This window comes from Pseudorca crassidens, chromosome 9 (assembly GCF_039906515.1).
Source record: "Pseudorca crassidens isolate mPseCra1 chromosome 9, mPseCra1.hap1, whole genome shotgun sequence".
Lineage (NCBI taxonomy): Eukaryota > Metazoa > Chordata > Mammalia > Artiodactyla > Delphinidae > Pseudorca > Pseudorca crassidens.
The window spans coordinates 105,330,285-105,357,680 of record NC_090304.1 but is presented as its reverse complement, the minus strand read 5'-3'; the positions used below and the strand labels follow the sequence as shown (position 1 = coordinate 105,357,680).

General features: G+C 44.0%; 1 protein-coding gene across 2 annotated transcripts in view; it reads left to right on the top strand.

The window, feature by feature from the left end:
• The first annotated feature begins 8,536 nt into the window (after nt 1-8,536).
• Nucleotides 8,537-27,396, top strand: part of PRDM10 (PR/SET domain 10) — an 87,574-nt gene continuing 68,714 nt past the window's right edge. Inside the window, exon 1 of one of the 2 annotated variants that reach the window (XM_067751575.1) lies at nt 8,537-8,699. The gene's annotated coding sequence lies outside the window, so the exon portion shown is untranslated. The remainder of the gene's footprint in view (nt 8,700-27,396) is intronic. The other variant, XM_067751574.1, reaches the window with a different exon arrangement.

The following is a 27,396-nucleotide window of genomic DNA, read 5'->3' as shown; positions in this document are numbered from 1 at the left end:
CTGTTCTTCATTGCCATGCGCGGGCTTCTCATTGCTTTGGCTTCTCTTGTTGCGGAGCACGGGCTCTAGAAGCATGGGCTTCAGTAGTTGTAGCACGTGGGCTCAGTAGTTGTGGCTAGTTGTGGCGCACGGGTTTAGTTGTTCCGTGGCATGTGGGATCTTCCTGGACCAGGGCTCGAACCCGTGTCCCCTGCATTGGCAGATGGAGTCTTGACCACTGCGCCACCAGGGAAGCCCAATAGTTTACTTCTTTTTATTGCTGGGTAGCACTCCATCGTGCAGATATACCACAATACATTTACCCATTCACCTGTTAATGGACATTCCATTCAGCATTGGTTCTCATGCGTAGAGGAGGCTTCTCCACACATTTTACATTCATGTTTATTACCTGGATGGGTTCTTCACATACAATAAGCAGTGGGATTCCGGAGGCTTTTCCACCCTTAATACATTCATAGTGTGTCTCATCTATACGGATGTTGTAATATTTAATGAAGCGTGGTTTCTGCGTGAAGGGTGTTGCCCATTTACTGTACTTATAGGGCATCTCTCAAATGAGGATTTTCACTTGCCATTGAATACTTTCTCACCTTCCTCCCATGCACAGGTTTATCTCCAGTAAGACCTCGCCAGCATCTAATAAGGCTTGACTTCTAAATATGACTTTTCTCATACCTACTACATTGATAAGATTTCTCTCTTGCATGGATTTGATGAATACTGAGGTTTTCCCCTTTGTCTGCAGATTTCCCACGTTCATTACATTCAGGGAGTTTCTTTCTAGTATGAATGTTTTGATCCGTAGTGAGGCATTGCCTCTAGGTAAAGACATTTCCACATTGATTATACTCAGGAGGCTCTTTCCAGTATGGATATTCTCATGCTCTGTGAGGTGTGATTTGCTATTGGAGCGGGGGGTGCCCTCTTCCTTTAGATGCACGGTGTCCCTCCAGCATGCCTTCTTAGATTTCTAATGAGAAATGACATGTGAGTACAAGCTTTCCTTCTCCTTATAATGATGCGTGTAAGCTTTTCCTATGACAGCTGAAGTCTTTTCCACCTTTATCACTTTTATATGATTTCTCCTTGTATGGATTCTGAAATGTAGAGTGAGGGATGAGATTCAAGAGAACACTTGAGGGACTCTCCTGGTGGCGCACTGGTTAAGCATCCACCTGCCAATGCAGGGGACACGAGTTCCAGCCCTGGTCCGGGAAGATCCCACATGCTACGGAGCAACTAAGCCCGTGCGCCACAACTGCTGAAGGCCGCGTGCCACAACTACTGAAGCCTGCATGCCTGGAGCCTGTGCTCCGCAACAAGAGAAGCCACTGCAATGAGAAGCTCTCGGCAACTAGAGAAAGCCCGCGCACAGCCATGGAAGACACTACGCAGCCAATAATTAAATAAATAAAATAAATCTATTTTTTTAAAAAAGAGAGAACACTTGAGTCCAGTCAGCACATGCTTGAATGCACAGTCTCCAGGACGCATATTCTCATGATCTCTGAGGTATTGCTTCAGGCTAAAGGCTTTTCTACACTAAATATATTCATGAGTTTTTCCTCCAGTATGAATTTTTTTAGCTTAAGGAGATTTGCTTTGGCTAGAGGCTTTCCAACATTCCTTAAATGCTACAGTTTCTCTTTAGTATTAATTCTCAGGTATCTGCTGACATCATATTTCTGAGAGAAGACTCTTCTCACAATGATTACCCCAGATGAGATCGCTACACATAGGAGGAACCATAGCAAACTTGTTATATTCATAATCGTTCTTGCTTACACAGATTCCCTCATACTGAAATCTAAGTTATGGTCCAAATTTTTCAGACTGAGCCATATTCATAAAAATGTTTTCTTGAAGGAAAAATGTTTGATGGGAAGTACTTTTCCTTTTTTTTCTTTAAGGAAGTACTTTTCAATTTCATACATTTTCTTTTTCCTTGACTGTATTTCGGGGAGAAAGATGCAGTTTGACTCAGGGTCTTCCTGCTGCTTTTATCGCTGCTTATTAACTTCCGCTGGATATCACCTCCTTTGCAGTTCTTTCTCCAACATCTGTGGCTCTAGCTGTTTGAACTGAAGATGGTATATCCACTCCTGTGACTTAAGATCTCTGGGAGTCTGGGACACAAACAAAAGCAGACACCCCATAACAGCTAGTCCTTCTGCAGCCATCTTATCTATTTTTCTTAAAAAGCTGATTTTTTTTTTTTTTGACCGCACCGCGCGGCTTGAGAGATCTTAGTTCCCCGACCAGGGATCGAACCTGGGCCCCCTGCAGTAGAAACGCGGAGTCCTAACCACTGGAATGCCAGGGATAAAAACCTGCTTGTATTTTCCACTCCATAATTAAGTGTGTCCGATTTTATATAAAAATCATATTTTAATTTAATTATCTGCTCAATTCCTTGGCTTTTTCCTTTCACATCTTAAAAAACATACAACCAACAAGGAACTACTGTATAGCACAGGGAACTATACTCAATATATATATTTTTTTGGTTGCGTTGGGTCTTCTTTGCTGCCCATGGGCTTTCTCTAGTAGCAGTAAGGGGGGGATGCTCTTCGTTGTGGTGCGCGGGCTTCTCATTGCGGTGGCTTCTCTTGTTGCAGAGCACGGGCTCTAGGCGCGCAGGCTTCAGTAGTTGTGGCGCACGGGCTTAGTTGCTCCACAGCCTGTGGGATCTTCCTGGACCAGGGCTCGAACCCATGTCCCCTGAACTGGCAGGCGGACTCAACCACTGCGCCACCAGGGAAGTCCCTCAATATTTTGTAATAACCTATAAGGGAAAAGAATCTGAAAAGGACTATACATATATATCTATATATCTATATCTGTATCTATATATATATCTGAATCACTGTGCTGTACACCTGAAACTAACACAATATTATAAATCAACTATACTTCAATTAAGAAGATAAAAACATTTTTTTTAAAGAATGTATATATATGTCTAACTGAATCACTTTGCTGTACAACAGCAGTTGACATTATAAATCAACTACAGCTCCGTAAGATAAATTTTAAAAAGCCAACCTTCTCAGCAAAAACAAACAAAAACACCCTCAAACTGTTCCTATATCATAAATGCTCATAATCTCAGCCATCCACATGGAGATGCCCTACACATACACGATCCTGTGGCCTTATAGTTTCTTCCTTACTTTATAATGTTGTCTTAGTTTCCTGTGGCTGTCATAACAAAGTACCACAAACTAGCTGGCTTAAAATAATAGAAATTCATTCTCTCACAGTTCTGGAGGCTAGATGTCTGAGATGAAGGTGTTGGTGGGGCAATGGTCCCTCTGAAGGTTCTAGGGAAGAATCCTTCTCTTCAAGCCCTTGGTGGTTGCTGGCAATCTTTGGTTTTCCTTGCCTTGTAGATGCACCATCTCTGCCCCGTCTTCATATATCTTCCCCTGTGTGTATCTCTATTTTCTCTTCCTTTTTTTTTTTTTTCTGGCCGCGCACCATGCGGCTTTCGGGATCTTAGTTCCCCGATGAGGGACTGAACCCACGCCCTCAGCAGTGAAAGCACAGAGTCCTAACCACTGGACCACCAGGGAATTCCATATTTTCTCTTCTTTTAAGGATACCAGTCATTGGGTTAGGGCCCAACATATCCATCTGATGTGACCTCATCTTAACTCATCATATCTGCAAAGGCCCTATTTCTAAATAAGGTCACAGTCACAGCTGCCAGATGTGGCACCAGGAAAGCCCATGGCATTAACATTTTAAAGGTGAGTATAGGCCAGTTATTTTGTAGAATATCCCTCAGTTTGGGTTTGCCCATAGAGTTAAGAGCTTCTGGTAGCCATATTGCAGAAGTCGTGTCCTTCCCAGGGCATCACATGCAGAGGCACTCGGTCTCAGGGTCCTATCCCTGAGTACAGTAACTTTGATCACAATGATGGTATCTGCCAACTTTCTCCACTGTAAAGTTATTATTTTTTCCATTGTAGTTGATAAGTATCTTTTGTAGAGCTATTTCAAGACCACGTTGATATCAAACCATCAAATTTTCATCCATTAAGGTTTATCCTCCATTGATCATTCTTGCTTGAAAAAATTTAATAGTTGTTATGGTTCCTGCCAAATGATCTCTCTTCTTTTCCCAGCATTCCTTTTTCTCTTTTTAGTTTGTTTTCTTCTGTAATGATGAGCTTTACCCTTTTTACTCACGGACTTTGGTTTTAACCTTTGTAGAGTCCTCACTCTGTTGCCAGCTCTGTGATGCATTAAAAAAAAGTGTTTTATGGAAAGCATGTACAACATTTTAGTTGTTTTTATTGGCCTATCTTATCTGCTATACTATTGGCAACAGATATCACTCTTCACCTCCCACTCTTTCTTCAGACAATTCTTAAGTTTCCTAACCCTCCCCTGAAGCTGCTATTGACAAATAACCAGGTACTTCCCCCTCCATCTTTCCAGGCCCACAGGTTATCTGTCTTTATCTTTCTTTACCTCTCAGCATCATTAGCTGCAGCTGATGACTGCAGCCTTCTTCAAGCACTCTCTTCCCTTGGCTTCTCAGACACCACCCTCCTCTGTTCTGTTTTACTGGCCTTCATGGTCTCTTTGGTTGGTTCCTCTCCTGTCTCTCATCTCTAAACTCAGCAGCTCCCAAGAGCTTAATCCTGGACCCTCTTGTCTTCTCTATAAACACTCTCTCCTTCATCTCATCCTCATTAGATGATCTCATCTAATTAGACTTCATGTAATCGTATGTATTGAAATACAATTCAGGGACTTCCCTTGTGGTGCAGTGGTTAAGAATCTGCCTGCCAATGCAGGGGACACAGTTTCGAGCCCTGGTCCGGGAAGATCCCACATGCCACGGAGCAACTAAGCCCGTGCGTCACAACTACTGAGGCTGCACTCTAGAGCCCACGAGCCACAACTACTGAACCCATGTGCCACAACTACTGCAGCTGCGCGCCTAGAGCCTGTGCTCTGCAACAAAGAGAAGCCACTGCAATAAGAAGCCCACGCACCGCAACAAAGAGTAGCCCCTGCTCGCTGCAAATAGAGAAAGCCCGTGCACAGCAACGAAGACCCAACACAGTCAAAAAAAATTAATAAAAAAAAAAGAAATATAGTTTATAGGGGGGAGGGATACATTGGGAGATTGGGGGATTTATATATACACTACTATATATAAAATAGATAACTAATAGGAACCTACTGTACAGCACAGGGAAGTCTACTCAATACTCTGTAATGACATATATGGGAATCGAATCTAAAAGAGTGGATATATGTATATGTATAACTGAGTCACTTTGCTGTACACCTGAAACTAACACAACATTGTAAATCAACTATGCTCCAATAAAAAGAAAAAAAAGAAATACAATGTATAATCTGATGAATTCTAAAATTGTATTGCAGCCCAGATCTCTCCTTGAATTCCAACTGCTTCTGCAGTATGTCCAAGTGTATTTCTAAAAGATATTTCAAAATTGACATGACTATAATGGAACTCTTAATTTTCTAACCAGGTCTCTCCTCAGTTAAGCCATCCACATTTACTAGGTCACTCGAGTCTCAACTTTATGCATCGGTCTTGATCACTCTCTTGTCATCACTAGAAATGCCAACTCTCACCCATTCTCTTATTCATTTGCAAGTTCTTTGGCTTTACCTCAAAAATATATTTGGTATCCATACATTTCCCCCATTTACACTTCTCCTGTTTTAGTCAAGATCACCATCATTTCTTGCTTAGACCATATTGCAGCGGACACTTACTATCCTCCTTGTCTCCCGTTTCTCATCCCCTCAGCCAACATGATAAGCTTCCTAGGGCAGCCTGAGTTATCTTTAAAAACGAAACAAAACAAATATCATACCTTAAAACCTCTACTTTAAGTTGTACTTAAAATACAATAACAACTCCCATACTCTAGCCCTCAAAGCAATATATGATCTGACCCTTGCCTGTTTCCCCAAGTTTTCTTGGACCACTGTATTTCTTGCCCTGTGTCCTAGCAACTCAGGCTTTCTTAGGTTTTTCAGTGTGTTAGAGTGAAAGCTCTCCATAAAGGCAGGGATTTTTATGTGTTGTGTTTTTCCTTTTGTCTATAATGTTAATTGACCAATCTCAAAGCACCTAGGACAGTGCCTGGCGTATCATAAGCATTCAATGAATATTTATTCTATGGAAGAATGAATGAATAGGTGCATGCTTCCCCCCCCCCCCCGCCCCCCCGCCTTTACATCTGCTGGTCTCAGACTGGAATGTTCTCCAAGATCTTAGCATGGTGGGCTTTTTTCATCAATCAAGTCTCAGCTCAAATGTTAGCATCTCAGAAAGGATTTCTTTGACACCTTTATTTAAATTGCCAGCATTCTCCTCCCCTTTGCATTTTTCTGCTTTATTTTCGTCATAGCACTTATCATTACCTGAAATCATCTCATTTATTTATCAATTTTCTTCTGTTGCCTCCACTAGAACTTAAGCTCCATGAGAGCAGGGGCTTTTTTTGTTTTGGTTCCCCATTCCATCCTCATTGTTTAGAAAAGTGACTGGTAGTACACATTCAGTACTTGTATACTGAAGGGAGAGAATTCTACTGTGTGCAAATTTAATAATTAACTGAAACATTTATATAAAAAGCAGATTACTGAGGCTCATTCCAAACCTTCTGAATAACAAAATCTCTGAGGTGGTGTCTACCTGTAACATTTATGCACTCTAAAGTTTTAGGTCTAGGGAATTCCCTGGCGGTCCAGTGGTTAGGACTCTGCGCTTTCAGCCCTTCCACTGCAGGGGACACATGGGTTCAGTCCCTGGTGGGGGAACTAAGATCCTGCATAGCTGCGTGGCCAGTAAAGTTTTAGACAATTTCTCCAAGTCCGTGAGGCCAACTTGGGCCCTCCAGTCCAGACAGCCCCATTCCTCATGACAATTTCCCCTTTTGTGTTCCTTGCGGTCATTTCTGGTCAGACTTCAGTTGTGATGATCCCAATCCTTCAGAGAGGATGTAATAAATGTTAAATCTCAAAACGGGGAAAATTCTCTCTAGGGGCCGTGGACCTGTCTACTTCTGGCATTGTTTGTCTACTCACAGCACCAAAAGAGAACATTCCAGTGACTCTCCTAACCAATATCATCTTTCCTAAGGCAACTGACTTTCATGTGTCTTTATATCCAGCTAAGAGTTAATAGCATCTCTCACTATAAATGTTAAGGTCTGCCTCATCAGACCCCAAATGTGCTTTCTTTTCAATTAAATTCAGCAAGTGTTTACTGACAGCCTGCACAGGAGTCTGTGGAGGAACAAGACATGGGTTAGTCATCAAGTTGCTTATAAGGTACTCAACAGTCCTGAAATTCTAAAAACAATGTTTTCCCAAAATTTCCCAGATTTTGTTTCCAGTTTTAAAAATAAACAGTAAATAGGATATTGTTGAATGAATTTGACATCCTCCGCTCGCCCACCGCCCCGTGTTTTCTATTCTTAGGTTTTTTGCTTAGTGGTACTTTCTTGGTTAGCCAATAGTTCAGAAATTTTGTGTATTTTATCGTCATTGATACTTTTATCCGTTTAAGATCTAGCGTGCTAAGTATTTTACACGTAAATCCCACTTTATCTTCAAAATAACGTAGCAAGTTAGATGTCATGGACAGGATTACGGCTCCCTGAAGGTCCAAAGGCTCAAGGTCTCTTCAAGATCTAGTTGCCATTCATATTAGGGGCGGGGAACTACAGGTGGCATCTTGCTGCAAAGCCCGAGCTCATCTCTCTGCACTGGGCTGCTTTGCGAAGGCAATTTTAAGGGATGGTACGATGTGGAAGCCTGAGGTTAAGAAAAGAGTGAGTTAAGCCCTTGGTTAATCAGGGTTGAAAAAATCTTCACGTTTGTGAAAATCACTTCCTTTCAGCATAGTAAAGGGGAGAGGAGAGACGCAGCGCCGCACTCCGGGCTTCTGCCGGGCTGAGGTCAGACGCCGGGGCCGGCTCCGAGGCGCAGGGCTTCCGCGCGTGGCGTGGGCTCGGCTGGGCGCTCCGCAAGCCGGCCCGCTGCCGGGGCCCGCGCCGCCTCCAAGCCCGCGCGCCCTCGGCCCGCCGCGTTCTGGGGAGCAGCTCTCAGGACGCGGGCCCTCGGGGGGCGTGCAGCACCCGATGAGCAGCTCCTCCTCCCAACCTCGGGCACCGAGGCTGGAAGGCTCACGACCTGGGCCGCGGCCGCCGGTCCCTCCGAGCGGTCTTGACCCTGAAACCGAAGAGTCGGCTTCTCTGATTGGCTTAGAGCACAAACGCAGGCGAGCGGTGCCTGAGACCCGCTCTTTGATTGGACTTGAAACGAACAGCAGAGCACGAAATAAAGAGGCCTTCCGTCATTGGGCCACTGTGTAAATCTCCTTTTAGCTTCTCCGCTGACTGAATAAGCGTCTCAGGATCTTCGTCATGAGTCTTAAATCTGGGCCTGTCAGTTCGCCCCAGCGTTACTCCTCTTCAGGCGAGGCATGGAGTTTACAGAGTTCAACCAATCACATAACGCCGAGATCAGGTTGCCAGGCAGGTTATGCTAATGAAGCCCCGCCTTTTATGCAGCTCCCACTCTGCGGCGGGAAGAACCACCTGGAGGTGGCGGGGGGGGTTTGATTTCCATCACCCCTAGGGAGAGAGGATCGGGGACCCGCTGATCTTCCAGCTCCCCTCACCCAACATCGTGTAAGTACCTAAAGGATTAAGGGAACCGGATAAGCCAGCGTCCAGAGTACCCCATCGACTGGGAGGGTGTTTCGTCTTTGCTTAGTCCCACCCAAAATGGCGCCAAGCTCTTTCCGCGTCTCAGAGCCCGGCCGGGGCCAACCGACCGCGGACCCGGGTGGGGGGGAGGACTTGATGGTGGTGGTGGGGGAGAAATCCCGGCGGCACCGCCCGATGGTACAGTCCAGTCGGGGCTGGGACGAGGCACCTCACTCGGGGTGGGGGGTCAAACCATCTGCACCTTCCAAGGGGAAAGGGGCAAAATCCCTAAAGGAGCTCCTCCTGGTGCTGCGTTCAGCCATGGCTCCGGCGCCTCTTCGCCCTGCCTTCCCTGCGCGCAGCCTCCCCCCTGCGACCCCCGAGCGGCTCGCACGCTCCGCCGGCCGCGCGCACCTCTCCTCCCCTGCCCGCGTTGGTTGGGCCGGGACGGCAGTTGGGCGCCCTGCGCACTCCTGCGGCGGCTGTTGGGCGGGCGCTCGGGGTGCGGCGGGCCGTGTTGGCCGGCGGGCGCGGGGGCGGCGGCTGGGCCCGGAGCTCGGGGACGGCGGGCTCCGTGGACTAGGCGCCCTGCTTTGTTTTGGGAGGCCGCGCCACCGTCCTGCCATTGATTGCTGGTTCCCTGTCCCTTACGCACAAGTTGGCGTCCCGGGACCCGGCGAGGCCCCGCTCGGAGGGCGTGGGGGTGGCCCGTTTGGGTCAGTCGTGGTGCATGGTGTCCTCCGTGGGCAGGGCGCAGGCCGAGGTCCACTTGCGCTCTGGGTCGAGTGCAGAGGCGCGAGCCCGAGGCCTTTGGGGAGCGGGTTGGTGGTGCACGGTTGCCAGCCGAGGGTCAGCTTTCCTTAAGCACTTTAGCCCGTGACCACGTATTAGGTCCTCCACTAAGTAAAGTGTACGCAGCGCTTTGGAATAGTGCGTGCGTACGTGCTTAGCCTTGCTTGGCGGATTGGTTGGGTTTCGATCCATTTTCAATCTATGTTTGTGTAGGTCTAAGCACAAAGCGGGCTGGTTTGGGGTCTGCAGTCGAGGTTCGGCGTGTGAGGAGTCCCGCCCAGCGCGGCCCTGTGCCATCTGCGCCGAAGCCCGTTCAAATCTTGCCTGGCTAATCGTCCCCAAAAGTTCTTTAAACTCAGAAGCACTTAACGTTCATTAAAAACAAAATCACTCGTGACGCTCTGCGGCCTCTGCCTCAGACCCGCTCCTTTGTTTCTCTCTCCACCTTTTGCTGGAAGCTCTTTGAGGGCAGGAAGGTACATTGCGTGTTTTTGGTATCCTTCCATCCACTCCACCCCCCAGCACCGCAGCAGCTTGAGGAACCGTACTTATATGATGCTCTAGAATTGAAAAAGCAAAATTAAAAAAAAAAAAGAAAAATTGGTGGGGGCAAAGCCATGCTTCAAGCAGTGCTGATGCAATCTGATATGTTTACAAAGTGACTTCTGGGTTTACTTTTGCGGTACGCGGGCCTCTCACTGTTGTGGCCTTTCCCGTTGCGGAGCACAGGCTCCGGACGCGCAGGACCATCGGCCATGGTTCACCGGCCCAGCCGCTCCGCTGCGTGTGGGATCCTCCCGCACCGGGGCACGAAACCGTGTCCCCTGCATCGGCAGGTGGACTCTCAACCACTGCGCCACCAGGGAAGCCCCCTGCGTTTACTTTTTAAATGAAGTGAAATTGACAAAGTGAACCGTTTTAAAGAGAACAATTTAGTGATAGATGCGTATTTAAAAATTTTGGAGCGAGACTTTTTTCCCACCTGTGGCTCTTCCTCACTTTATTCCTTGAGCACCCACCCTTGGCTCTGCTCTTTTGTTTTGCGAGGGCGCTAAACGTCTGTCTTTTTCTAAATAAGCCATTTTTAGTTTTCTAGTGTTTTGCGGCGTGGTCCACCACGCGTTAGTGTACTGTATATGTGAATATAATACTGTATAGTGTACTGTATATGTGAATATAATCGAGCATGTATTATAGATAAGGGAAAGCCCACGTCTTCAAGGGCCCTCAGTGCTTTTTAATAAGAGTTTATCATGGTATAAGGGATAGTGTATCAATCCAGTGTAATCCTAAATTGGTTGGCACTGCCTCAGTTGCCACTTGTCTGAATTTATTTTTTCTTCTAGTTTTAACAGTAGTACATGATCATTGTAGAAGACATAGAAAATATAGAACAGTATAAAAAGTAAAAATTAGCTGAAGTACAATTGCCAGAGATAATTTCTACTGATATTTTGGTATGCTTCAAATCTTTTTTGTGTGTGCATATAAACATTTTTACAAACTTGGCACATGATATGTGGTTTTCACATCTAGGTTTTTTGTTTTTTTGTTTTTTTAATGTAAATAGGTACCTAATGACGTCACTGATTTTCCATTTTCAGTAGTTTTCCCCATTACTTGAAGGGGGCATCATGAAATCCTCTGAACTAAAGGAATTATGAAATTTGATTCATTCTGTTTTTCACAAGCAGAATTTATTGATTACTGTTTAAATTTATCATAGGTAACCTAATGGGATAGGTTTCTGAGTAACAAGCAGAACTGTTTCAAGAGTTGAGAAATAGTGAACTGTAATTTTGGTTTCCTTAATAATTTTAAGCACTGGTGAACACATGGTAACTGCATAATTTCGTTTGGTGCAAATGATAAACTGTTAAACACCCTGTCATTGCAATGTTGGAATTGTTTAGCCAGAGTTTGTTTTAAAATAGAATGCTGATGTACTTTGACCTATTGCCACTAAAATACACAGTCTTCCCCCACCCACCTCTGTCCCAGAGAGTGTAGACACACTCTGCCCAGCCTTTTGTGTGGTTTTCACAAGCAGAATTTATTGGTTAAACAATAAATGTATTGTTTAACTTTATCATAGGTGCTTTAATAGATTAGCAAATGAGCATTTGGTCTCCTGTCTAGAAGGGGCCAGCGAGTTAAGAAAAAGGAAGTGTTTTACTATAACCAAATCTTTGCAGAATGGTCCCACTGGATTCTCCAGGGGTACTGGGTAGGGGCAGGAAGGTGAGGGGGGAGCTTTTTCTGACTTTATTATATTGGTCATTCTCTGTTGAAGCCTTTCTCTCCCTCTCTGGCCTTATACTGTTTACATGAATTACTGCTAAAAGGTGTCTGGCCTCCTTCCTTTTTTTATTCTCAAAGTTATAAGCCTAGTTCAGGACCTATGTGGACCTGGTGCCTTTCCAGCTTATTTCCTTGCAGCCCTACCGTGACACTGATATTTAACTATTAGGACTGAAACATTACTTCCACTCCCTTTCCAGAGTCCGTCAGGGGCTTTGGGCTTCCAGTTGCCTAGACCTGTGTAGATTTTAAAGGTTCAGGTTGTGGAAAGCAGCTGAAAGTAGGTTCTTTTTGGATAACTTTGAAATATTTCAAAGAATTGGGGTTGAGGAAACGGAGAGGGAGGTGGGAGGCTATAGATTATACCAAGTCACAATTATAGCAAGACTAGTTAATGTGGTGAAAACACTCATTATAAAATTATAAAATCAGTAATGTGCAACGCTCTAAGAACTCAAAACATACAGATTGCTATTGGGAAAATAGTCTGTTATTGTTTGTTATCCATTTCTTAGTTGAACTCATTTATTTCAGCATCAGAACATTGGGGCTAAATGCTCGCTTTTTTTGCCCACATCCTTCACTCTCACGGTCTGGCTCTCATGGTCTGGCCTGTTTCCCACTGTCCCTCAGATCTGTGCTGTCCGGTATGGTTACCAGTAGCCACATATGGCAGTGAAGCACTTGAAAAATGGCTAGTGCTGTGAGTGTGAAATGCATGCCAGATTTTGAGATTTGGTATGAAAAAAATGAAATATCTCCATATCTAAAATATTGATTACATGTTGAAATGATATGTCGCATATCCCATGTTAAATAAAATCCATTACTGCAATTAATTTTGCCTGTTTCTACTTTCAACAAATGTGGCTGCTAGAAGATTTAAAATTATGTATGTGGGTTGCATGCGTGGCTGCCTGATTTGTTCACTGAACAGCCACCTTAGGCTTAGTCTCATGGGGGGGGAGTGCTCCCAAGTGGCAGTAAGTCATCATACAGTGTCTTATCTTTTTGTTTCTATAGTTTCAGCCAATAGATGTGTCTGATTTCTTTTAGTGCTTATGATAGCTCTCACAGAAGCATTATTATTCTTTTGAAGAATACCTTAATCTCAAAACCATTTCCAGGTAATTGAGTTAACTGTTACTGAATAAATATTCAGTTAATCATTTGAACTTAAAATAATGAAATGCCATCTGTTAAGCACATAATCCATTAAAAAAAAAAAAAAGTTGAGGATTTCCCTGGTGGCGCAGTGGTTGAGAGTCCGCCTGCCGATGCAGGGGACGCGGGTTCGTGCCCCGGTCCGGGAAGATCCCACATACCGAGGAGCGGCTGGGCCCATGAGCCATGGCCGCTGAGCCTGCGCGTCCGGAACCTGTGCTCCGCAATGGGAGAGGCCGCAACAGTGAGAGGCCTGCGTACCACAAAAAACAAAACAAAACAGACAAAAAACAAAACAAAACAAAGAAGTTGAGCTAAGTATAATCAGCTGAATTTTCCCCAGCTTGGTCTGCTACTTACTCACTGATTTTTACAATATACTGTTTTTTCAGAGATTTAAGAAATATTTCTGGGAGAAACTTGAAATTGAAAAAATCAAGCTCATAATTTTTTTTTCTCCTGTGATTAAAAAAAGGCCACAATAGTTTGCTTCTAAGTGTGGAACACTTTGGACCAGCTCATGGGACAGCTATCCTTTTAAGCACAAAGAATCATAACGTACAGATAAAATCATATTCTTTTTATACCTATATTTGAAAACATTGACCGTTTTGCCCTTACGTACCTTTGTGGTTGTGTTTCTTTTTACTACCCTGTATGGGGGTTTGATACGATGTCAAATTTAACAGCATGGGCTCTGGGGGCAAAGGAACCTAGATTTAGAGCCCAGCTTTATTGGCTGGCTGTGATCTTGGGCCCATTAGTTAACTTCTGTAAGCCTTAGTTTCTTTATCAAATTATTAATCTAGTTCCTTAATTATTAATGGGGATAATAATAGTACCAACCTCAAAGACTCCGTGTGAGAATGCCTGTTTTCACTGTCCACAGCGGTAAAAATGGCTCAGTTAACTGTATACTGATTTTGGATATTCTATTTCAGCCAAACTAGTCTTCTCACTGTCCCTGCAATTCTGGGGTTTTCCTTCATGTTTTCACACCTTCATTTCTCAAATGGAATGTTTGTTCCTTTCTGCCCACTTCTCCCTCCTTCCCCAGTTCTGCCCACGAAAATCCCATCCATCCTTCTAGAGCAGTGGTCAGTAAACTTTTTTGGGTAAAGAACCAGATAATAGGGACTTCCCCGACGGTCCAGTGGTTAAGACTCAGCACTCCCAATGCAGGGGGCACGGGTTTGATCCCTGGTCAGGGAATTAAGATCCCGCATGCTGCACTTCAAGGCCCCCCCCCCCAAAAAAAAAACCCCCAAACAAAAAACAAACCAAAAAACCAGATAGTAAACATTTTCAGCTTTGTGGGCCGGACAGTCCCTGAAGCAACTACTCTCGCCCCCTGGTGTGAAAGCATGTTCCAATTAAACTTTATTTAAGGACCCTGAAATTTGAAGTAATATAATTTCCATGTGTCACAAAATATTCTTCTTTTGTCTTTTCAACCATTTAAAAATGTAAAACCATTCTTAGTTCACAGGCCATACAGACAAACAGGTGTCGGTCTGCCCTGCCCTGGAGCCAGGTGAAAGCCGAGGTGGGGAGGGAGGCGGAACATCTTACCTGAAAGGGATCCCTCTCGTCTCTGAATGCCCTACAGGATTTTTGTACTGCTTTGTAATCATTGTAACATTTATTGAGTGCTTAACTAGTATCGCATAGCAACTATTTGTGCTTATTTCTTGCTTCCTAAACATATTGTAAATTCCTAGAAGCTTTGGATGTTTCATAGTCCCCTCATATAGAATGCAGTACAAAAGTGCCTTTCACTTACTGGGCTCTAAAATGTTTGGAGGAATAAAGGAGTGAATACAATTAACATAAGACATTAGAGTGAGCTCTGGAATTTTCCTCTCTTTTCTTCAAAATTCTTATTTTTGGATGCAAATCTCACCATTTTGTTGGCATTGCTTGAAGATTTTGAGGCCAATCCGCTAGGGGTTATTTTCAGTCTTGCCACAAACCATGATTATAGGCAACCTTATCATCATGTTCTTCTGATAGAGGAAGACTATAATCCTTTGACTAATTATTGCTTTGTGTTTGACTGACTTTGAAGTGTCCTTTCTAAGACACCTGTTTACATTTAATCCTTACTGTGCGACAGTGACAGACGGCGTTTTAACTACTTTACAAATGAGAAAAAGGAGGCAGTTTAGTGAATGATGTGGGTGGCGGGAGCAGGGTGTCTGGGTCCTCAGTCCCAGGCAGTGGTATGTATATTTATGAGATTTCAGCCTCTTACTCATCATTTATTCATCTTCTCTTTTATTCTTTTTCTCTTGAAGTTGATGAATTGAAAATATTCTGGGATTCTGGGGAATTCCCTGGCGGTCCAGTGGTTAGGACTCGGTGCTCTCACTATCGAGGGCCTGGGTTCAATCCCTGATCGGGGCGCTAAGATCCCACAAGCCGTGCAGCACGGCCAAAAAAAAAAAAAAATTATTCTGGATTTCCAGTACTTCATAATTTGATAAATATAAGGACTAATAGATGTTTAGGACTTGTTTATGTGACATACAAGTTTTCTCAAGTATGTTAAACCCTCTGAAGTGAGATATGACATAACCACAAAACAATAATTCTAGAATTAAAACTAAATTATGGAGCAGTAATTGTGCTTTTTTAAAAAATTAATTAATTTATTTATGGCTGCGTCGGGTCTTCGTTGCTGTGCACGGGCTTCTCATTGCGGTGGCTTCTATTGTTGCGGATCACGGGCTCTAGGCGCGCGGGCTTCAGTAGCTGTGGCTCGAAGGCTCTAGGGCACAGGCTCAGTAGTTGTGGCGCACGGGCTTAGTTGCTCCGCGGCATGTGGGATCTTCCCGGACCAGGACTCAAACCCGTGACTCCCGCGTTGGCAGGGGATTCTTAACCACTGCACCACCAGGGAAGCCCAGTAATTGTGCTTTGATGAACTTTGTTTCATTCAAAAATTTTAAGAAAGTTGATATTCATATTTATATATACTTTTCCCAAACCTTAGGAATCTCATCAAAAAATTATATCTTTTGGGCTTCCCTGGTGGCGCAGTGGTTGAGAGTCCGCCTGTCGATGCAGGGGACACGGGTTCATGCCCTGGTCCGGGAAGATCCCACATGCCGCGGAGCGGCTAGGCCTGTGAGCCATGGCCGCTGAGCCTGCACGTCCGGAGCCTGTGCTCCGCAACGGCGCAACGGGAGAGGCCACAACAGTGAGAGGCCCGCATAGCTTTTTCTACATCATTTAAAAATCATATATTTTTTTCTGATTTGTGGTTTTTCAACAAACTGTAGGAGAAATATTTTAATTCTAACAAAATATGTATAAGACCTTTACAGAAAAAATTCTGAAACTTTATTGAGTGACTCCAAATAAACTCTAAATAAATGGAGTGACACTGGTTTGAGGATTGGAAGATTCAATATTGTAAGACATTGATTCTTTGGAAACTGACTTATGGATTTAATGTAATCCCAGCAAATTGAAAAAAACTAGACAAGCTGATGAAATTTTTGCCAAGGCCCAAGAAAAGGCAAGACACTCTTGAAAAAGAAAAAGAAGTTGGAAACCCTTCTGTTCCAGAGATCAAGAGCTAAATAATTAAGACAGTGTGATCCTGGCACCGGGTTAGAGCAGTAGACCAACTGAACACCCCGAGGAGTCTGGAAACAGTCTCACACACATTCAGACACTTGATTTATGACCCAGGAAGCATGGCAAATAAAAGGCCAAACAGTACAACTTTTAGAAGTTGACATAGGAGAATATGTTCATGACCTCAGTCTTGAAAGGGTTTGTTTTTTTTTTAAGATGTTTTTTATTTAAGATGTTACCTGCACTAACGGAAAAATGGGCAAAAGTCTAGAACAGGCACTTCAGAAAAGGAGAGATCCAGATGTCTAATAAACATACGAGAAGGTGTTCAGCCTTGTGCCGTGTTACTTTGAGCCTAAATTCAAGTTGGCAAACGTGTACCTGACTGAAAGTCGGCAATACCAAGTCCCAAAGCTTTTGAGCAATAGAACAGTCATACGTGGCTGGTAGGAATAGAAACTGGTATGACTACTTAGGAAAACCGTTTGGCATTACCTAGAAAGTCAAAGACAAGCAGACACCAAAGCCCAGCGACTCCACTGTTAGAGAAGTTGATACACATGAGAGAACCAGGAAGAATATTTGGGGTAATTAATTTTCCTGATATGAGTTGATTCAGTTCATATTTGAGGGCTGTTATGTTCTATACACAGGTAGCTTTATTTTGGCACAAGGGTAAATAAATTATTTATATTTTTTCCCTCTCTACTGGGGAATAAAATAATATCTAGTGTGTTCCTCATTTCCTAAAACAATGCTGGGCACAGAATAGGCATATAATAAATACTGTTGTGTTTTTAAAAACTATCATTTCAATTCTTATAGTGGGTACCCTTCACTATAGCTTTGTAGTTACCTTAACTCTGGCTGTTGACTAATTTGCTCAATTAAATCTGTCTGCGGGTTTGGTAAATTACAACCTCCCCTGGTTCCTTTGAGATCGAGCCTAGCCTACTGATTGCATCATCTGGTGGGAGTCCGAGGAGACAGCACAGTGCTGCGATGCTTGGGTTCTGGCAGCTTTGCTGGGAGGAAAGCTGTGCAGCAGAGAAGGGAAAAGATGTCTAAGCTCTGTAGTGAAAGGGATCTGCGTTCAAATCCCGCTTATCAGCGCTATGGCCTTGGACAAGTAATAATTTTTCTTTTTTTTTGCGGTACGCGGGACTCTCACCGCCGTGGCCTCCCCTGTTGCGGAGCACAGGCCCCGGACGCGCAGGCTCAGCGGCCATGGCTCACGGGCCCACCCGCTCCGCGGCATGTGGGATCTTCCCGGACTGGGGCACGAACCCGCGTCCCCTGCATCGGCAGGCGGACTCTCAACCACTGCGCCACCAGGGAAGCCCAAGTAATAATTTTTGGTTGTTGTGAGGATTAAGTGGAATTGAGTATTTAATAAGCCACAATGCCTGGCTTATGATGGGAACTCAGTAAATGGCAATGACCATAATTATTACTATGCCAGTAGTTGTTTGCTTAAGTAACATTGAATTTCCACAGTATGTTTTCAATCAGTTGAACTATGAATATGCTGATTTTTAAAATAAAGAGCTGCATCTGTTAGGGGATTCTAATTCTGTGGTCTTGGACTTCCCTGGTGGCACAGTGGTTAAGAATCCGCCTGCCAATGCAGGGGACATGGGTTTGATCCCTGGTCTGGGAAGATCCCACATGCCGCGGAGCAGCTAAGCCCATGCGCCACAACTACTGAGCCTGCGCTCTAGAACCCGCGAGCCACAACTACTGAGCCCGTGTGCCACAACTGTTGAAGCCCACACGCCTAGAGGCTGTGCTCCGCAACAAGAGAAGCCACTGCAATGAGAAGCCCGCGCACCACAAGGAAGAGCAGCCCCCGCTCGCCACAACTAGAGAAAGCCCGCACAACAGTGAAGCCCCAATGCTGCCAAAAATAAATAAATAAACAAAAAAACCCTGATTTTGTGGTCTTAACTCATTTGACGTGTAGCCTATATCTGAAGGAAGTGGTCTGGTAAGTGTTTGCAAAGCGTAGATACGGCTGAGCTTTCTAAACAGGAATGGGATGTCTCTCTTTATGGGAGAAAGTGCTAATCACATAGTTTTAAAATTCTATCCGTTTAAAGTTGAAATACACATGTTATCTAGTGAAATACATTAGTTGTGAGAACCCTTGCCTACAGTTAAGACATATTTATTCCCCAATGAATTGTTTAACAATGAAAATATATTAAATTGTCTTTTACTTGGAAAGACGACTTTTCTGGATAAGATACCTTCATGATCTAATACTTAGCATCATGAGTTAAATAGTTACTAACATTTGGAATACACTCTATACCATTGTAGTATACTGTAACAAACATCCCACTCTACCTTAACAGTGAGGCTGAGTTAGGTAAATCAGGTGTTATTATTCCAGTTGTCAAGAAAAAGAACTTGTCTCACATCCAGAATTTTCCCACTACTCTGTACTGAGAAAACACTGTAAGAAATGTCCTGGCTTGTAGAAGACACCTCTGAATACCAGGCCAGTGGTGGATGCTGGCCTTTTATAGTAGTTTTATTAAGATGGAGGAGGTTGAAATTAGATTATAATGTTAATTATATGCCATTAATATAGAGTTTTTATGAAGGCAGTAACTGCCTCACTATGTCATCTGTCTGGGCTCACCATCTTGTTAATTAAATGTTTATTTTTGACCATTCTGTGTTTCATATTTAACTTTGCAAGCAAGGGGCTGAGGTTGAGGAATGAGAATTTGAAAATGAACGGAAGATGAGGCCCATATTACCTGTTCACAGGGGGACTGAATTGGATACAAAGGGAATTACTTCAAACCAGTGTCACTTTGCTTCGTAGTCCTGGGGCAGAGCCATGGTCCAGTCTGTTTGAACAAAAGGCTGTGCCTATTTCAGGAGTTGAGGTAGAGTGAATGAGTAGTTACACTGTCTTCTCTTGTATTATATCCAAAATGTTAAATTATGAAAATTGTGCCCTAGAATAATTTCTTCTAAGCAATTTTAATATTCTTTTTTTTCCAGTTAAAACATTTTAAAGCGCTTGAATTTGTTGAGGAAACAGCTTAGTACTTGAGATTATGCCTCTTAACATTATCTAGTATTTTATCCTAACCTGGATTTGTGATTGTCGAGTCATAGTTACCACCCAGAACCCTCTGTAAGAAAGGCTTTCAGGGCCCCAGAAGACCCACCTGCAAGTCTCCTATTTAGTTACTGCAATTGCTAATTCAACAAAGAGCTTGTGATATGTGGACCAGATAGCTTTCTTTGTACAGGTGCGCCCGGGCCAGAGATTGTATTTGTACCCTTGCCAGTTCTCTTGTGAATAAATGCTACTGTTGAGAAAGGGAGGTGGAAGGATTGTGCTCAGAGCTATGTCATCCATTATCCGTAGTCAGGAAACATGGATGCTCCATATTATTCGATGAGTCATTTGTATTAATCTCTCAGTCTTCAGATGTTCCCCATTAATCCGTATTTGCATACAAAGCTTATTTCCAATATTCCTGGTAAGTGCACGGAATGGGTTTGCTTGTTATCATGTGGTGAAGGGAAGCTGGAAAATCAAATGTGCATGAGAGTAATCTGGTTGGCAAGGAGGACCACCTGAACTAACAACCACACAGCCTTTTCCGAATTCTAAGACATTCACACCACAAACATATTAGAGAAGCTGGTAAGTTGCATATTTTGAAGAAAGGTGTAAGGATTCTTGCTAAATTTTTGCTTAGTAACAAAAAAGAATCTCTTTTTTAGAAGGTGACTTTGAGCAATAAAGGTCTATGAATAACTTTTTTTTTTTTTTTTTTGCGGTACGCGGGCCTCTCACTGTTGTGGCCTCTCCCGTCGTGGAGCACAGGCTCCGGACGCACAGGCTCAGCGGCTGTGGCTCACGGGCCCAGCCGCTCCGCGGCATGTGGGATCTTCCCGGACCGGGGCACGAACCCGCGTCCCCTGCATCGGCAGGCGGACTCTCAACCACTGCGCCACCAGGGAAGCCCCTATGAATAACTATTAATATCATGAAGTTGGAATAAGAATTCAGAGCTCTAATCTTTGCCCAGTGCTTCCTGAAGGCAGTTCTTGGCCTCAGTATAATCAGCCCTTCATGTTACTTCTAGAATGATTTTCCAAAAGATGTTACTGCCATGATAAAATATTTTTCTTCCCTTGCTGTGTAAGATTTAGCCAGATCTGGTTGACTTCAGAATCATCTGGAGAGGTTTACGAACAAAGCTTCCTGCTCTTCCCCTCGACCTTTGCAATTGAGAGAATCCAGAATTTCAGAGGGGAGGCTCTGGAATTTGTCTTTTTGCCTAGGTCCTTAGGTGAATCTGATAAAACCAGGTTATAAACTTTGGGAACTGTAATTCTTCAACTGGAAGTCTTTTGTAGATCCACCCTAACTATGGTTTGAGGCTTTTCTCTCTTATAGTCCCTGAGCATATCCTCAACTTCTCTTGCCTCTGGAACTTCCTCAAGCTGTTCCCATCAGAAATGCCATTATGTTTGCTCCAGTAGCAAGTATTATTCTCTCTCTTTCTCTCTGTATCTATCTCCCTATATAGAAAGGTTCTTGATGTTTATTGCCAAATTGCTTCCTAGAAGGTTTGCATTGATTTAAATGCCCATCTTTTTTTCTTAAAAAAAAACCCAACAGCTTAATTGAGATATAATTCACGTACCATACAATTCACTCAGGTAAAGCATACAATTCAGTGGCTTTAGCCTGTTCACAGTTATACAACTATCACCACAATCAATTTTAAAATATTTTCATAACTCCAAAAGGAACTCCACCTCTTAGCCATCACCCCTTAATTCCTCATTTCATCCCAATCCCTGGGCAACCACTTATCCACTTTCTATCTCTGTTAATTTGTCTTTTCTGCATATTTCATATAAATGGATTCATTCAATGTATGGTCCTTTGTGACCAGCTTCTTTCACTTAACAAAGTTTTAAAGGTTCATTCTTATTGTAGCATGTATCCGTATTTCATTTCTTTTTTTTTTTTTTTTGCTGCGTAATATTCCATTATATGAATGTACCATATTTTATCTCTCTGTTCATCAGTTGATGAATGTTTAGGTTGTTTCCACTTTATGGCTATTATGAATAATGCTGCTATGAATGTTTGTGTCCAAGTTTTTATGTGGACATATGTTTTTATTTCCCTTGGGTTTATTATATCTTGGTGACAAATCTCTGGGTCATTTGGTAACTCTATGTTTAGCCTTTAGAAATTGCCAGACTGTTTTCCATAGTGGCTGCAGCATTTTACATTCTTACCCAGCAGTATATGAGGGTTCCAGTTTTTCTGCCTACTCACCAACACTTGCTATTATCTGTTGCTATCTCAGAATTTTGAATGAAATTGAGAAGATTAAAGTATACTACAGAACTGAGCATAATAGAAACTAGGATATCCTTAAAAGAGGCAACTTTGTGTAGTTAGTGGGCATAAAAGATCTTGCCAGTGTTAAAGATATAGATTAATATTTTGCTGAAGTTGAGGGTGCATAAGCTATGTTCAACTATAATTCTGAACCTCCATATACTATAGATTTTCTTAGTTGGAAAAACCTTTCTTGTTAGTGGAGAGTTTACAGTCTGTATGATTTGAATTTCAAGAATGTTCCACTTACACAATAGCAGGTGAAGAGCCAGAGGTGCTTAACCCTAGGAATGAACATGCATTGTTAAGATGTATTAATAATTAATATCAGTAACTGGGACAACCACAACCATGAACGTCTGCTACTGTTTCCCAAGTGCCAGGTATGGTGTTCTGTTTCATTGATTTCATGGCTTCACATTATTATTTCATAGTTCTACCTTAGCAAGTGGATCTCTCGTTGTTGTTCCTGCTCTATAGATGAGGGAGTTAAGGCTTGGGAAGTGAGATGACTTGTCTCTGGTCACGTAGTGAGTGGATGGTGGCTGAAGAGCGTGAACCCAGGCCATCTGACTCTGGAGCTCTGTTCACGCCGCCATGCTAGAGATGGGGGAAGGGGACGTGGGGTGGTAGTAGGCTAGCGGAAGGTCCTGGTAAAGCACCAGGAATTGTGTAAGGACTGACCATGGCTCTACAGGAGGGAGGACTGTCCAGCTGTGATTTCCGACGATTCTGACGGTCACCCCTGAACCTCTGTCCATCCTGTTAACTAAAGCAGGTTGGAGGCCCCAGGGGAGGGGAGAGATGTACATTCTAGTTCGCAAACTGCCCTGCCACTAGCCTTGGCTGTGCCACCTTGAGCCTGGGTTTATCCCCTGTGAGGTTGGCTCCTCTTAATACCTGACCTACTGTGACAGTGCTGTCATGGGCATGACACAGGTCATGCCTACAGAAACTGCAGAAATTCTACAGTCAGACGTCAAGATCTATTCCTTGGGTTGTAATACGTGGACTTCTCAGAGAATTTCTTTTAATACCATATTTGACCCAGTGTACTCTGTGTTTATAAGGACTGATTTTGATTTGGGAAGCAGCTGAATTCCATGGACCTTTGCAGTCTTATAGTTGGTGTGAGTTCAAGTTCCCTCAGAATATTCGGATTTGCTAGTTTATGGTACTAGATAATGTCTTGAGGAATTTGCTTTCTCCCCCTCCATGTTTCTTTCTTTCCAGCTCATGAAAGTTCAGTTATAAACATTGATATCATACATATACTTAATTTCTTAACTGTGGAAGTAGTTGTGCACCATCATTTTAATGCTGACACATTTTTTTATTTATGGGAATTCATCCTAAGAGTGTTTTGTTAAGAAAGCGGTTCCCTCCTAAGGCAGGAGACTGGACCATGCGTTCATTCCAGAAGCATTTGTGGACCCTCTGCTGTCGGCCGGGTTCCAGGTGCTGAGGGCCCTGCGTTGTCCCATTGGGTGAGGGCGCTCTCGTGCAGCTGCATTCCCCCGTGGCGGGTGGCAGGGGACGCAGACTCTGCACAAAATGCGTGCATCTCTTAATTGATGGTACATGCTTTGCAGAGTGTGAAAGGAGAGAATGTGGAGACAGGGAACAGAAAAGGCCTGCTGAGGAGGTAACACTGACCCTGAAATCTGAATAGGGAGGAGGAGGTGGCCATCTGAAATGTTGGCCAGAGCATCCGGGTGGAGCCACTGCAAAAGCCCTGAAGGCTGGCCTGAGCCCTGGGAGTGTGTAAAGCTAGAAGGAGGAGAGGTCTGCCAGCGCAGCCTTTAGAGGTCGGCCAGCAAGTGAGCTTGTGAAGGAAGTGCCATAGAGGTGGGAGGAACCAGGACAGTTTAGTGTTAGGAGGTGGAGAGAAGAGCTTAAGGAGGGTGTGAATGCTCCCGAGGTCAAGTGAGCTGAGAACCTGGAGGGAACCTGGGGTTTGGCTGTAGACTTTTAAAAGGTGCAGCCTTGCAGGGGGGCAGGGTGGTGTGTTGGCAAGGGTGGAAGCCCAGTTGGGGAGGGAATGTGGGGCGAAGAAGTGAAGGTGGGCTCGCCAGCTCTTTATTGTGTGTGAGAACAGCAGAGAGAAGTAGGTGAGCAGGAAGGTGGGCCCAAGGGAAAGTTTGTTTTTACTGTAAACATTTTGTTGAAATATAACACGTTTAGAAAAGTGCACAGTAAAGATAGGAGATACTGTGCACATTTGCTGATGTGAGTGTTCCAGTAGGGAGGGAACAGTGATGCTGCAGAGGAGTGGGTGTGGGGAAGCGTGCAGAGCGGTGCAGCCCCTGAGGGGACCAGACGGACAGGCTGCCCAGCAGCCCAGGTGGAGAGCCCTGGGCTTGGGTCAGACTGGGGACGTTTCCTCCATTGCAGTGTATGAAGAAGGAATATTTAGTTTCAAAGTTGGGAGAATCACATTTTAATAACAACACAATATTTTTAGGTACTGCCTATATTCCGAAGCTTTCTCATTGCTTTTCTGGTCCTTGATAAATCAATGACCTATTTAATGATTCTGGGTGTATCTTGATTATACTTTGTCATATCAGATGTGTCATATGACAGTTTTTTCTTACCAGGGGCTACCATTACTGGTGTCCACAAGTTCTCAGATTTTGATAAACACAGTCACAAGGTCAAAGGGGAAATGTTTTCACAGTCTCATCCCCCTGGGATTGCCCTCAGTTTCCTGCCAAGGCAGCCAGTTCTGAATGGTCAGACCCAGGAGAGAGGGGATGCTTATTGAAACGTGCCTGCACTTCTGCACCTGCTTTTCCCCTTGGAGCATTTTCTGATTCCCAGGAGGCTGGGAAGCTGGTTGGAAAGGGCTACTAAGAGACAAGAGAAGCAGGTAGTGCTTTAGGCTACTTTGTGGGGCTGGAGAGATAAGACATTCCAGGTGAAGGGCTGCGAAGGCCGGCTCTGGTTTTCCCCTCAAGCTATTTGTAGACTAGGCTGTACTGGCCGGCAGGCTAACAAGTCACCCCCGAAGCAGCTGAATAGCAGAGTGGGATTTTGGTAGTGTCACTTTGCTGGGAAGAAAAAAATTGGAATTCCGGGCCCACCAAGGAAGAGGCTCCCTAGGAAACACCTACCTGGAAATTTCCGTTGCCACTCCCGGAAGGTCAAACCTAAGAGCAGACTCTTGTCTTGTAGGCCTGCAGAAAGTGCCGACCAGCCTGGAGTCAGCTTGGTGGGGTGGAGGGCCCTTCTGCAGCCCGCGGGAGGATGGGCAGAGGGTGGAGGCCGGCGGAGGCAGGTGGCCGCTCCCAAAGGCGCCACAAGGCTTCCAGACGCTGGTGGCTTTCTGTTCCTTGATCCACATGCCTTTACTTTGTGAACCTCCCTCAGGTCAGACGCTAATGATCTGTGTGCTTCTCCGTAGGCCTGTGATACACTGCGGTTTGAGGTTTCCACCTGAAATCTTGTAAGAGCAGAATGGAAGACCCCTGATAGAGTCCTCTTTGGAATCGCTTTCACATTTTACCAGCCAACCAGCTATTCTTTGTAAAAAGGAAAAGGCAAACATCAAGGTCTATCATTCTTTAGAACTCCCACTGAGTGCTGCCTCCTTTTGAATTCTCAAAGATATTAATGTAGAATTGTTGGGCTAAGACCCCCAGCATGTCCTTAGCCTAGGTTTTTCTTTTCTTTGAGTGAATGGTAAGAGTTCTTTTGAATGACTTGATGGGGTTCAAATGCATTGCTGACAAACTATCAAATGGGATGGGAGGATCAACCTTTGTGTTTTTTTGGTGCATGAAAAGTTCTTATCTGAACTAGGAAAATAAAGCCTGTGTTTCTTGGGTTGACACAAAGAAAGATTTGCTTGCATGCATCTTTTGAGGCATGAAGAAAGGAGTGCCACAGCCCTGACTGGAAAAAATAACCTTCTTTCAAAGAAGAGAACCCTTAGTTGATAGTGTCTGAAGCCCTTTGTGTGCACAAGAAAAGTAGGAGGAATCATTGCCTAATGTGGAGATTTCTGTGGGAGAAGTGGAAGGCAAAGGGCCACAAATGGAGAGGCAGAGATGGCCGAGGTGACCGTTGCAGGCCTGTTTGACACACCTCATTCCTTGCTTGCTGTTGTCATCCTGCGTTTTCTACTCTGTGTTTTTTTAAAAAACCTTAGTTCAGCTCTCTTCTGGTTACACAGTGTTGTCCTTGTTTATGGCCAGAAACAAATTAGGAAAAGTTACTTAGGATATATTCTACAGCAGTTTTTATTTTTATTTAATTTTATTTAATTTATTTATTTTTAATTTTTGGCTGCACCGTGCGGCTTGCGGGATCTTCGTTCCCTGACCAGGGATTGAACCCAGGCCCCGGCAGTGACAGCACCGAGTCCTAACCCCTGGACTGCCAGGGAGGTCCCTCTACAATAGTTTTTAGACTGTAACAGGTAGTTCAGTCTCATAATATTAAAAGTGCAGCTTACACCGACGCTTATCTGCCATTCTCCCCTGCTCACGACCCAGTTTCTGAAGGTTTTTTCTGGAGTTTTTTTCCCCAGTGGCATAAAATTTTATCTGGAGTTTTTTTGCAGTCTTGTGCTTTTCACTATTTGCTTCATTGCCAACACTTACAACAAATGTAAAATGTGAATGGCATCGGTGGAAATACCTGGAGGACCCCATTATGATCACTTCTTCATCCTTTATCTTTACCCTTAGACCTCTCTGCTTATATGGAAATATTCCAAATCCATAACTGCTTAATTAAGAACCCCTTTTTTATTTGGAACCTAGTCAAAAGTTTATTATTATAATTTTAACAATTTGTTGAAAGCCTTTCTGAAAGCCTTGTTCCCTGATTATTTATTTTTTCAGAAGCGTTTAGTTCCTTAGGTGTACTTCCCTTCACTGGAATTGTGCTTACTTTATTTCCTCGTGGAATTAAAAAAATGATATTTTAGTCCTACTACTCCGCCCTCACTTGTAGGTTTCCAGGAGCTCTTTAGCTGGGGTCATAGTAGCCCCTTAAGATGGAATTGGGCTCCGACAAACGGAGGGACCTCAGGCCCACCAGACCCAGGACTGCGGGGGAGTCATCACCCTGTCTGTGGTCACTTGGTCCTTTGTGAACTGTAGGCCGGTCCTGCGCTAGCCCTCCCCCTGGCCCCCGGCTGGGGTGAAGCTCGAATAAACAGTGTCTGCCAGGGCGTGGGGCACCTTGCTGGGCAAGGAGAGGGTGTTGCAGATAGTTTTCACTCCTCATTTTCATTTTTTCTCAATGGAGATACTAATTTGTTGTGAATTTTTAAAATTGAGAAACTATGGGATGGATTATTTGGGCTTCCCCTTTTCAGCAAGAATGGGGAATTTGTGTTGAAATCTGTATACGTTTGTTGTTTGTCCTTTGTTACTTCCTCTACCAGTTCCTGTTCACCACGTAGAACCAAGTTCAGTTTTTTTCCCTTCT